A 13,904-nucleotide genomic window follows, 5' to 3' on the forward strand; every position below is an offset into this window, starting at 1 on the left:
CAAAATGGGCCTAAATCAATACCTTGGGTTGTCTACTTTAAATATATATAGTTTACATTGGTTAATCAAAAAAAAGTAACCAATGTCTTTATTTTTGTGTAAACAGAGTGATAGCAAAAATGCCCCAAAAAAATTCTCTGGTACTGAAGGGGTAATACACTAAATTGTCCATGTCCAAAGTTCTGTATTAAGATAGCAATAAGGATGTTTATTGTAGATTAAAATTAATGAACCAAAGACCCACTAACAAAATGTATTTCTTTTGCATGATGTACCGAGTCCACGGATTCATCCTAACTTGTGGGATATTGTCCTTCCTGACAGGAAGTAGCAAAGAGAGCACCACAGCAGAGCTGTCTATATAGCTCCCCCCTTAATTCCACCCTCCAGTCATTCCCTTTGCTGGCTCTAAGCAGGAAGAGTAAAGAGAAGAGGTGTTAAACTGTTAGTTTTATTTTATCTTCAATCAAGTGTTTGTTATTTTTAAATGGTTCCGGTGTTGTACTATTTGCTCTCAGGTAGGACATAGATGAAGATTTCTGCCTGGAGGATGATGATCTTAGCATTTGTAACTAAGGTCCACTGCTGTTCCCACAGAAGCTGAGAAGTACAGGAAAACTTCAGTGTGAGGAACGGTTTCTTGCTATACAGCAATGAGGTATGTTCAGTTATATTTTCTGCAGAGACTGTGTTAACTCAGAAAGGCTGACAGTGTCCCCATTAGGGGAAGGGGAAGCAGTAATCCTAGTGTTATCAGAGGTTTTTACTAGCTTGCATAAAGGGTTAATTTTTTGTGGAACGTTTTTGTGTCTGGGAGTAACGTTTTCTGTTTTATGGGACATTTGCTTGAGGGTTCTTTGGGGTTGTTTATAACCCACATGGCTTTCAGGCAGGGTTTGTTAGTTTTGTGTAGGCCCCAGCAACATCGAGTGAGGTGGGCGGGGCCTACATTTACAAGCAGCAAGCAACTTCTCCTGAGGTCCTGAGAGTCTTCTGAGGGACTAATTGAAGCTTTAAACCCCATATTATCGCTTCCTAAGGGCAGGTAGGGCCACAGCAGAGCTGTGCAAGGTGCTAACAGGGGTGTTAACCGGTTTTAGACATATTTCAATCCGTTTTTTTCATTTGGGGGTTTATTGCTTATTAACTTGTGGTGCAATCCTTCTAAAGCTTAATGGGCACACTGTTAAAATTTCAGAAAAATTTAAGCAATTTTAACCTGTTTTGCAGTTTGTGTATGCCCTTTTTTCTCTTAAAGGCACAGTACCGTTTTTGCAAATTGTGTTTTTTTTTCATTAAATAAAGTGTTTTCCAAGCTTGCTTGCTTTATTACTAGTCTGTTAAACATGTCTGAGAATGAGGAAACTCATTGTTCAATTTGTTTAGAAGCTATTGTGGAACCCCCTCTTAGAATGTGTCCCACTTGTACTGATATGTCTATAAATTGCAAACAGCATATTTTGACTTATAAAAGTTTGGCATTAGATGATTCTCAGACAGAAGGAAATCAGGTTTTGCCATCTAGTTCTCCCAAATTGTCACAACCAGTAACGCCTGCACAAGCGACACCGAGTACTTCTAGTGCGTCTAATTCTTTCACCTTGCAAGATATGGCTTCAGTTATGAATACTACCCTCACAGAGGTTTTATCTATGCTGCCTGGGTTGCAAGGGAAGCGCAGTAGCTCTGGGTTAAGAACAAATGCTGAGCCTTCTGACGCTTTAGTAGCCGTATCCGATATTCCCTCACAATGTTCTGAGGTAGGGATGAGGGATTTGCTGTCTGAGGGAGAGATTTCTGATTCAGGAAAGATGTTCTCTCAGACAGATTCAGATATGACTGCATTTAAATTTAAGCTACAGCACCTCCACTTATTGCTCAGGGAGGTTTTAGCTACTCTGGATGAATGTGACCCTATTGTAGTTCCAGAGAAATTGTGTAAAATGGACAAATATTTAGAGGTTCCTGTTTACACTGATGTGTTTCCGGTCCCTAAGAGGATTTCGGACATTGTTACTAAGGAGTGGGATAAACCAGGTATTCCGTTCTCTCCCCCTCCTGTTTTTAAGAAAATGTTTCCCATTTTTGACACCATAAAGGACTCATGGCAGACGGTCACTAAGGTGGAGGGAGCTATTTCTACCCTGGCTAAGCGTACAACTATACCTATTGAAGACAGTTGTGCTTTCATTGATCCTATGGATAAAAAATTAGAGGGTCTCCTAAAGAAAATTTTTGTTCATCAAGGTTTTCTTCTTCAACCTATAGCATGCATTGTTCCTGTAACCACTGCAGGTGCCTTTTGGTTTGAGGCTCTAGAAGAGGCTCTTCAGATGGAGACCCCACTAGATGATATTTTGGACAGAATTAAGGCTCTTAAGTTGGCTAATTATTTTATTACAGACGCTGCTTTTAATCTAGCTAAATTAGCGGCTAAGAATTCAGATTTTGCCATTTTAGCGCGTAGAGCGTTATGGCTTAAGTCCTGGTCAGCTGATGTGTCATCTAAATCTAAGCTTTTGTCCATCCCTTTCAAAGGTAAGACCCTATTCGGGCCTGCATTGAAAGAGATCATGTCAGACATTACTGGAGGGAAGGGTCATACCCTCCCTCAGGATAAGTCAAATAAGACAAGGACCAAACAAAATAATTTTCGTTCCTTTAGAAACTTCAAGAGTGGTCCCTCTACCTCTTCCCCTGCTGCAAAGCAAGAGGGGAACTTTACTCAATCCAAGCCAACCTGGAGACCTAATCAGGCTTGGAACAAGGGTAAACAGGCCAAAAAGCCTGCTGCTGCCACTAAGTCAGCATGAAGGGGTAGCCCCTGATCCGGGACCGGATCTAGTAGGGGGTAGACTCTCTCTCTTTTCTCAGGCCTGGGCAAGAGACGTTCAGGATTCGTGGGCAGTAGAAATTGTAACCCAGGGATACCTTCTAGATTTCAAGGATTCCCCTCCAAGGGGGAGGTTCCCTCTTTCTCAATTATCTGTAAACCCGACAAAAAGAGAGGCGTTCTTACGCTGTGTAGAAGACCTTTTTACCATGGGAGTGATCTGCCCAGTTCCAAAAGCAGAACAGGGGCAGGGGTTCTACTCCAATCTGTTTATTGTTCCAAAAAAGGAGGGAACCTTCAGATCAATTCTGGATCTCAAGATCCTAAACCAATTCCTAAGAGTTCCATCTTTCAAGATGGAGACCATTCGGACTATCTTACCATTGATCCAGGAGGGTCAATATATGACCACCGTGGACTTAAAGGATGTGTATCTTCACATTCCTATCCACAAAGATCATCACCAGTTCCTCAGGTTCGCCTTTCTGGACAAGCATTATCAGTTTGTGGCTCTTCCTTTCGGGTTGGCCACGGCGCCGCAAATCTTCACAAAGGTGCTAGGGTCCCTTCTGGCGGTTCTAAGGCCACGGGGCATAGCAGTGGCGCCTTATCTAGACGACATTCTAATTCAAGCGTCTTCTTTCCAACTAGCCAAGTCTCACACGGACTTAGTATTGGCCTTTCTAAGGTCTCACGGGTGGAAAGTGAACGTAAAAAAAGAGTTCTCTTTCCCCCCTCACAAGAGTTTCATTTCTAGGGACTCTGATAGACTCGGTGGACATGAAAATATTTCTGACGGAGGTCAGGAAATCAAAGATTTTGTCCACCTGCCGAGCTCTTCAGTCCATTCCTCAGCCGTCAGTGGCTCAGTGTATGGAGGTAATCGGACTAATGGTAGCGGCAATGGACATAGTTCCGTTTGCTCGCTTGCATCTCAGACCACTGCAACTATGTATGCTCAATCAGTGGAATGGGGATTATGTGGATTTATCTCCTCAGATAAATCTGGATCAAGAGACCAGAGACTCTCTTCTTTGTTGGTTCTCACAGGATCATCTGTCCCAGGGAATGTGTTTCCGCAGGCCAGAATGGTTTATAGTGACGACAGACGCCAGTCTTCTGGGCTGGGGTGCAGTCTGGAATTCCCTGAAAGCTCAGGGTTTGTGGACTCAGGAGGAGGCTCTCCTACTGATAAATATTCTGGAATTAAGAGCGATATTCAATGCTCTCCAGGCATGGCTTCAGCTGGCTTGGGCCAGATTCATCAGGTTTCAGTCGGACAACATCATGACTGTGGCTTATATCAATCATCAGGGCGGAACAAAGAGTTCCTTAGTGATGATAGAGGTCTCAAGGATAATCCAATGGGCAGAGGCTCACTCTTGCCATGTGTCGGCTATCTATATCCCAGGTGTAGAGAACTGGGAGGCAGATTTTATAAGTCGTCAGACTTTTCATCCGGGGGAGTGGGAACTCCATCCAGAGGTGTTTGCTCAGCTGGTTCGGCTATGGGGCACACCAGAGTTGGATCTGATGGCGTCTCGTCAGAATGCCAAACTTCCTCATTATGGCTCCAGGTCAAGGGATCCTCAGGCTTTACTGATAGATGCTCTAGCAGTACCCTGGTCGTTCAACTTGGCTTATGTGTTTCCACCTTTCCCTCTCCTTCTACGTCTGATTGCCAGAATCAAACAGGAGAGAGCATCAGTGATTTTTATAGCGCCTGTGTGGCCACGCAGGACTTGGTATGCAGACCTGGTGGACATGTCATCCCTTCCACCATGGTCTCTGCCATTGAGACAGGACCTTCTGATTCAAGATCCATTCAAGCATCCAAATCTAATTTCTCTGCAACTGACTGCTTGGAGATTGAACGCTTGATTCTATCAAAGCGGGGTTTCTCTGAGTCAGTCATAAATACCTTGATTCAGGCTCGAAAGCCTGTTACCAGGAAAATTTATCATAAGATATGGCGTAAATATCTTTTTTGGTGCGGATCCAAAGGCTTCTCCTGGAATAAAATCAGGATTCCTAGGATTTTGTCTTTTCTCCAAGAGGGATTGGAGAAAGGATTATCAGCTAGTTCCTTAAAGGGACAGATATCTGCTCTGTCTATTTTGTTGCACAAGCGTCTGGCAGTTGTTCCAGACGTGCTGGCTTTTTGTCAGGCTTTAGTTAGAATTAAGCCTGTGTTTAAACCTATTGCTCCGCCATGGAGTCTAAATTTAGTTCTTAGAGTTCTTCAGGGGGTTCCGTTTGAACCCATGCATTCCATAGATATTAAGCTTTCTTTCATGTAATTGGCAAGAGTCCATGAGCTAGTGACATATGGGATATACAATCCTACCAGGAGGGGCAAAGTTTCCCAAACCTCAAAATGCCTATACACCCCTCACCACACCCACAATTCAGTTTTACAAACTTTGCCTCCTATGGAGGTAGTGAAGTAAGTTTGTGCTAAGATTTCTACGTTGATATGCTCTTCTCAGCATTGTTGAAGCCCGATTCCTCTCAGAGTACAGCGAATGTCAGAGGGACGTGAAGGGAGTATCACCTATTGAATACGATGATTTCCCTAACGGGGGTCTTTTTCATGGGTTCTCTGTTATCGGTTGTAGAGATTCATCTCCTACCTCCCTTTTCAGATCGACGATATACTCTCAAATTTACCATTACCTCTACTAAAGAACTGTTTTAGTACCGGTTTGGCTATCTGCTATATGTGGATGGGTGTCTTTCGGTAAGTATGTTTTCATTTACTTAAGACACTCTCAGCTATGGTTTGGCACTTTATGCAAATTATATAAAGTTCTAAATATATGTATTGTACTTATATTTGCCATGAGTCAGGTTCATGTATTTCCTTCTGCAGACTGTCAGTTTCATATTTGGGAATATAAACACTTTAAGAAATTTGTTTCTTACCTGGGGTTTAGTCTTTTTCAATTTGACTACTTTTGCATTTGCGGGTATTAGTCCCGCGGGTGCGTCAAATGTTAGACTTTATTGCGTCATTTTTGCCGTGAACTTTTTTGGCGCGGGAAATTAAGTTTTTGACGCAACTTCGTCATTTCCGGCGTCATACGTGGTGTTGAGACCTTTCACACGGCGGCATCATTAGTGACGCAAGTGTCATTTCCGGTCATTTTTGGCGCCAAAAAAGTTTTCGTTACGTTGTGCGTCATACTTGGCGCCAATTTTTCTTCATTATTTCAATACCCCATTGTTGTTTGCCTCCTGCTTTCTTTTCTATCAAGAGGCCTATGCTTTTGCATTTTTTCCCATTCCTGAAACTGTCATTTAAGGAAATAGATAATTTTGCTTTATATGTTGTTTTTTCTCTTACATTGAGCAAGATGTCCCAATCTGATCCTGTCTCTGAAGTTTCTGCTGGAACATTGCTGCCTGACATCGGTTCTACCAAAGTTAAGTGCATTTGTTGTAAAATTGTAGAAATTATTCCACCGAATGTCATTTGTAATAGTTGTCATGATTAACTTTTACATGCAGATAGTGTTTCTATCAGTAATAGTACATTGCCAGTTGCAGTTCCTTCAACTTCTAATGTGCATGATATACCTGTAAATTTTAAAGAATTTGTTTCTGAATCTATTATGAAGGCTTTGTCTGCATTTCCACCTTCTAATAAACGTAAAAGGTCTTTTAAAACTTCTCATTTAGCTGATGAAATTTCAAATGACCAACAACATAATAATTCATCCTCTTCTGATGAGGATCTATCTGAAACAGAAGATCCTTCCTCAGATATTGACACTGACAAATGTACTTATTTATTTAAAATAGAGTATATGCGTTCTTTATTAAAAGAAGTGTTAATTACTTTGGATATTGAGGTAACCAGTCCTATTGACGTTCAGTCTAATAAACGTTTAAATGCTGTTTTTAAACCTCCTGTGGTTTCTCCAGGTGTTTTTCCTATTCCTGAGGCTATTTCTGATATGATTTCTAGGGAATGGAATAAGCCAGGTACTTCCTTTATTCCTTCTTCAAGGTTTAAGAGATTGTATCCTTTACCAGCAAAATCTATAGAGTTTTGGGAAAAAATCCCCAAAGTTGATGGGGCTATTTCTACTCTTGCTAAACGTACCACTTTTCCTATGGAAGATAGCACTTCCTTTAAGGATCCTTTAGATAGGAAGCTTGAATCTTATCTAAGGAAGGCCTATTTATATTCAGGTCATCTTCACAGACCTGCTATTTCTTTGGGTGATGTTGCGGCTGCATCAACTTTTTGGTTGGAAAATTTAGTGCAACATGAATTGGATTCTGACATGTCTAGCATTGTTCGCCTACTGCAACATGCTAATCATTTTATTTGTGATGCCATTTTTGATATTATCAAAATTGATGTTGGATCCATGTCTTTAGCTGTATTAGCTAGAAGAGCTTTGTGGCTTAAATCTTGGAATGCTGATATGACATCTAAATCTAGATTACTATCTCTTTCTTTCCAAGGTAATAATTTATTTGGTTCTCAGTTGGATTCTATTATTTCAACTATCACTGGAGGAAAAGGAGTTTTTTTGCCTCAGGATAAAAAACCTAAAGGTAAATCTAAGGCTTCTAACCGTTTTCGTTCCTTTCGTCAGAATAAGGAACAAAAACTCAATCCTCCTCCCAAGGAATCTGCTTCCAGTTGGAAGCCTTCCTCAAATTGGAATAAATCCAAGCCATTTAGGAAACCAAAGTCTGCCCCTAAGTCCGCATGAAGGTGCGGCCCTCATTCCAGCTCAGCTGGTAGGGGGCAGATTAAGGTTTTTCAAGGATTTTTGGATAAAATCTGTACAAAATTATTGGATTCAGAGCATTGTCTCTCAAGGGTATTGAATAGGATTCAAAGTAAGACCTCCTGTGAGAAGATTTTTTCTCTCACACATTCCTGTAAATCCAGTAAAAGCTCAGGCTTTTCTGAAGTGTGTTTCAGACCTGGAGTCTTCAGGGGTAATTATGCCAGTTCCTCCTCAGGAACAAGGTTTGGGGTTTTATTCAAATCTATTCATTGTACCAAAGAAAGAAAATTTGTTCAGACCAGTTCTGGATCTGAAAATTTTGAATCGTTATGTAAGAGTACCAACTTTCAAGATGGTGACTATAAGGACTATTCTGCCTTTTGTTCAGCAAGGACATTATATGTCCACAATAGACTTGCAGGATGCATACCTTCATATTCCGATTCATCCAGAACACTATCAGTTTCTGAGATTCTCTTTTCTAGACAAGCATTACCAATTTGTTGCTCTTCCATTTGGCCTAGCAACAGCTCCAAGAATCTTTTCAGAGGTTCTGGGTGCCCTATTATCTGTAATCAGAGAACAGGGTATTGCGGTGTTTCCTTATTTTGACGATATCTTGGTACTAGCTCAGTCTTTACATACTGCAGAATCTCACACGAATCAACTAGTGTTGTTTTTTCGGAAACATGGTTGGAGGATCAATTTACCAAAAAGTTTCTTGATTCCTCAGACAAGGGTCACCTTTTTAGGCTTCCAGATAGATTCAGTGTCCATGACTCTGTCTCTAACAGACAAGAGACGTTTAAGTGAAAGCAAGAAAAGGATTTCAATGGCACTGCCTTAACCCCCTTTGAGAAAGCCGTGTATACGGCGAAACATGTTAGGGAACTGGTGAGGAGTCAGGGAGCTCCTGTGTTTGTTAGGGCTTAGTTACCTGGGGTAATAGATGTTGTGAACCTCTGTTTTGCTTTAGCGGTTATGGGCACATTATGGCCACCAGCACTATGAAATAATACAAGACGCTTATTAGGCATTACAGAACGATACCAATACAATATCTTGATAACGATATATTACTGAGACTAACACAGAGAGGAGCATAACAGTGTTCATTCAGGCAGGCCAAACGCTGCTTTTTACCATTCAAGATATGCAGCACTATGAGTGCTATAGATAACTCTAACAGCTGAATACACAGCAGTCGATTTTTATATATACAGTTGATTGTAGATATTCGCAAAGTCTAAATAATTTAAAAGCCTATCACAGAGAAACTTTGAATCTCTGGTGGGTAAGCAAATATATATGAATAACAAAATTGTGGATAATAATCTGTACATAAACGACTGAGCTGTGGCAATAATCACACAGAGGCAGACTTCACAGCTGAGAGTTTGCAATACAACTATACCTGTTACACATTTAATTAACTGATACTTTTAATGTTTGCAACTTTAGAGTTCATAACAAGAATATAGGATTATATCAATAATTCTATCATCTGACTACAGCACTCACTGCTCTAATCTTAAGATAATCACAAGTATTAACTCAAGAAATTCATGTAGAAACGATTGTTTAACACTATATTAGCTAATCCAAAGCATGAGTCAGTGATACAGGAAAGCTACACACTCAATGTGCAGAAGCAGATAAGAGTTTCTGCTTAATAACAATACATTGTGACAACTATACTATCCAATAATACAGCAATTAAGTGGGCTCCATATATATCATACAATATATGCTATTAGTCAACCAACAACTATTTAAGATTATCTCTATAAGGGGAGAATTATAACACAATACCAGATGTATGCTGGTTCATATTAACATGAGTTGACTATTTTTGACTATAATAAAATTTATGGAACAACCTTAAGCTGATTATAAGACTTTGCTGACATATGCTTTAGCTTGTTTATACCTATAGCTATCTTCTCAGGAATAAACTTATCAATATTCTGTAATTGGAACTCACTATATAGTGTGAAATACTAACTTTATTTGATAAGTATAAATGGCTTAAAACCAATCGTTCACTATATATAAGAGATCACAAAACTATCATTTGAGATTCAAATACAACGTTTTGGCTTATGTTACAAGGAACACACCAATATGAATACCTAAGTATACACCAAGCACACTGATTGCTAAACCTATGATGCACGCTCTGCCCTCATTTATGTGCTTCATACAATTTTAATATCGTAGAATTTCAAGATAATTTGTGTAACAATTCAAAATGATAACTTTCCCCTGCAATAAACTTATGGTTAACTTTAATAATTAACTGCACCGTTGATATATGCAACATTGTGTATCAACATTACTTTTAAAGTACAGCGGTCAGGATACTCTATATTTCAATTGTACACACTCGATTTATATCACAACTGAGGATTGTCATATCCAGACACCACAGTGATAAAAGATATATAATTTATCACTCCCCAGGTAGCTTTTGTTTTTAATTGCACATCCCTTTATTTTATCTCCGTTTTTTTGCGTACTAATAAAAGTTATGTTTTAATTATTTCTAGCGTACTCCCCTTACCATTGGTACTCTATCTTTAAAATTTCACACATAGTGTGTCATAAGAGGACTACAAGAGTGCTATTAGTGTATTCTTTCATGGCCTTCGGGCCTATGTTTTTTCTGTAAGAGACGTTTAAGATTGGTCGCAGCATGTCGGCTCCTTCAGTCTCAGTCATTCCCTTCAGTGGCTATGTGCATGGAAGTTTTAGGTCTCATGACTGCAGCATCGGACGCAATCCCCTTTGCTCGTTTTCACATGAGACCTCTACAGCTTTGTATGCTGAATCAATGGTGCAGGGATTATACAAAGATATCACAATTAATATCCCTGAATCCCAATGTACGACACTCTCTGAAATGGTGGATAGATCACCATCGGTTGGTTAAAGGGGCTTCTTTTGTTCGCCCAACCTGGACTGTGATCACAACAGATGCGAGTCATTCAGGTTGGGGAGCTGTTTGGGGGTCTCTGACAGCACAAGGGGTTTGGAAATCTCAAGAGGCGAGATTACCAATAAATATTTTAGAACTCCGTGCAATTCTCAGGGCTCTTCAGTTCTGGCCTCTACTAAAGAGAGAACCGTTCATTTGTTTTCAGACAGACAATATCACAACTGTGGCTTATGTCAATCATCAGGGTGGGACTCACAGTCCCCAAGCTATGAAAGAAGTATCTCGGATACTTGCTTGGGCGGAATCCAGCTCCTGTCTAATCTCTGCGGTGCATATCCCAGGTGTAGACAATTGGGAGGCGGATTATCTCAGCCGCCAGACTTTACATCCAGGGGAGTGGTCTCTCCATCCAGATGTGTTTTCTCAGATTGTTCAGATGTGGGGGCTTCCAGAGATAGATCTCATGGCCTCTCATCTAAACAAGAAACTTCCCAGATACCTGTCCAGGTCCAGGGATGTTCAGGCGGAAGCAGTGGATGCGCTGACACTTCCTTGGTGTTATCAACCTGCTTACATCTTCCCGCCTCTAGTTCTCCTTCCAAGAGTGATTTCCAAAATCATCATGGAACAGTCTTTTGTGTTGCTGGTGGCTCCAGCATGGCCACACAGGTTTTGGTATGCGGATCTGGTTCGGATGTCCAGTTGCCTGCCTTGGCCACTTCCGTTACGGCCGGACCTACTATCTCAAGGTCCGTTTTTTCCATCAGGATCTCAAATCATTAAATTTGAAGGTATGGAAATTGAACGCTTAGTTCTAAGTCATAGAGGTTTCTCTGATTCAGTGATTAATACTATGTTACAAGCTCGTAAATCTGTCTCTAGAAAGATTTATTATAGATTTTGGAAGACTTACATTTCATGGTGTTCTTCACATAATTTCTCCTGGCATTCTTTTAGAATTCCTAGAATTTTGCAGTTTCTTCAGGATGGTTTGGATAAGGGTTTGTCTGCAAGTTCCTTGAAAGGACAAATCTCCGCTCTTTCTTATTTTATTTTCCTGATATACACTGTTTTGTACAGGCTTTAGTTCGTATTAAGCCTGTCATTAAGTCAATTTCTCCTCCTTGGAGTCTTAATTTGGTTCTAAGGGCTTTACAGGCTCCTCCATTTGAACCTATGCATTCTTTGGACATTAAACTACTTTCTTGGAAAGTGTTGTTCCTTTTGGCTATCTCTTCTGCTAGAAGAGTTTCTGAGCTATCTGCTCTTTCTTGTGAGTCTCCTTTTCTGATTTTTCATCAAGATAAGGCAGTTTTGCGGACTTCTTTTCAATTTTTACCTAAGGTTGTGAATTCTAACAACATTAGTAGAGAAATTGTTGTCCCTTCTTTATGTCCTAATCCTAAGAATTCTTTGGAGAGATCCTTACATTCTTTGGATGTGGTAAGAGCTTTGAAATATTATGTGGAAGCTACTAAAAATTTCAGGAAGACTTCTAGTTTATATTTGTTTTATTTTCTGGTCCTAGGAAAGGTCAGAAAGCTTCTGCTATTTCCTTGGCTTCTTGGTTGAAACTTTTGATTCATCAAGCTTATTTGGAGTCGGGTCAAACCCCGCCTCAGAGAATTACAGCTCATTCTACTAGATCAGTCTCTACTTCATGGGCTTTTAAGAATGAAGCTTCAGTTGATCAGATTTGCAAAGCAGCCACTTGGTCCTCTTTGCATACATTTACTAAATTCTACCATTTTGATGTATTTGCTTCTTCGGAAGCAGTTTTTGGTAGAAAAGTTCTTCAGGCAGCTGTTTCAGTTTGATTCTTCTGCTTTTTGATTTAAGTTTTTTTCTTTCAAAAGTGAAAATAACTTATTTTTGGGTTGTGGATTATTTTCTCAGCGGAATATGGCTGTTTTTTGTTTTATTCCCTCCCTCTCTAGTGACTCTTGAGTGGAAGACCCCACATCTTGGGTATTGATATCCCATATGTCACTAGCTCATGGACTCTTGCCAATTACATGAAAGAAAACATAATTTATGTAAGAACTTACCTGATAAATTCATTTCTTTCATATTGGCAAGAGTCCATGAGGCCCACCCCTTTTATGGTGGTTATGATTTTTTGTATAAAGCACAATTATTTCCAAATTTCCTTTGTTGATGCTTTCTACTCCTTTCTTTATCACCCCACTGCTTGGCTATTCGTTAAACTGAAGTTTGGGTGTGCTGAGGGGTGTATTTGTAGGCATTTTGAGGTTTGGGAAACTTTGCCCCTCCTGGTAGGATTGTATATCCCATATGTCACTAGCTCATGGACTCTTGCCAATATGAAAGAAATGAATTTATCAGGTAAGTTCTTACATAAATTATGTTTTTATCTTGGAAAGTTTTGTTCCTAGTTCAGCTCGAAGAGTTTCTGAACTATCTGCATTACAATTGGACTCTCCTTATCTCGTGTTCCATGCTGATAAGGTGGTTTTGCGTACCAAGCCTGGGTTCCTACCTAAGGTTGTTACTAACAGGAATATCAATCAAGAAATTGTTGTTTCTTCTCTGTGTCCTAATCCTTCTTGTAAGAAGGAACGTCTGTTGCACAACTTGGACGTGGTTCGTGCTTTGAAATTTTATTTGCAGGCAACCAAAGATTTTCGTCAAACATCTTCTTTGTTTGTTGTCTATTCTGGAAAGCGTAGGGGTCAAAAGGCTACGGCGACTTCTCTTTCCTTTTGGCTGAAAAGCATCATCCGTTTGGCTGGACAGCAGCCTCCTGAATGGATTACAGCTCATTCTACTAGAGCGGTAGCTTCCACATGGGCTTTTAAAAATTATGCTTCTGTTGAACAGATTTGTAAGGCTGCGACTTGGTCGTCGCTTCATACCTTTTCAAAATTTTATAAATTTGATACTTTTGCTTCTTCAGAGGCTATTTTTGGGAGAAATGTTTTGCAAGCAGTGGTGCCTTCCTTTTAGGTTCCTGTCTTGTCCCTCCCTTCATCCGTGTCCTAAAGCTTTGGTATTGGTATCCCACAAGTTAGGATGAATCCGTGGACTCGGTACATCATGCAAAAGAAAACAAAATTTATGCTTACCTGATAAATTTCTTTCTTTTGCGATGTACCGAGTCCACGGTCCGCCCTGTCTATTCAAGACAGTATTTTTTTATGTAAACTTCAGTCACCTCTGCACCTTATAGTTTCTCCTTTTCTTCCTTGGCCTTCGGTCGAATGACTGGGGGGTGGAGTTTAGGGGGGAGCTATATAGATAGCTCTGCTGTGGTGCTCTCTTTGCTACTTCCTGTCAGGAAGAACAATATCCCACAAGTTAGGATGAATCTGTGGACTCGGTACTTCGCAAAAGAAAGACATTTATCAGGTAAGCATATATT

At 40.2% G+C, this 13,904-nt stretch overlaps 1 protein-coding gene across 2 annotated transcripts in view; it reads left to right on the forward strand.

Moving 5' to 3' along the window:
* The window catches only part of ZFYVE16 (zinc finger FYVE-type containing 16), a 645,028-nt gene that overhangs the window by 506,410 nt on the left and 124,714 nt on the right, over nucleotides 1-13,904 (forward strand). The window lies entirely within an intron of this gene.

This window comes from Bombina bombina, chromosome 2 (assembly GCF_027579735.1).
Source record: "Bombina bombina isolate aBomBom1 chromosome 2, aBomBom1.pri, whole genome shotgun sequence".
Taxonomy (NCBI): Eukaryota; Metazoa; Chordata; class Amphibia; order Anura; family Bombinatoridae; genus Bombina; species Bombina bombina.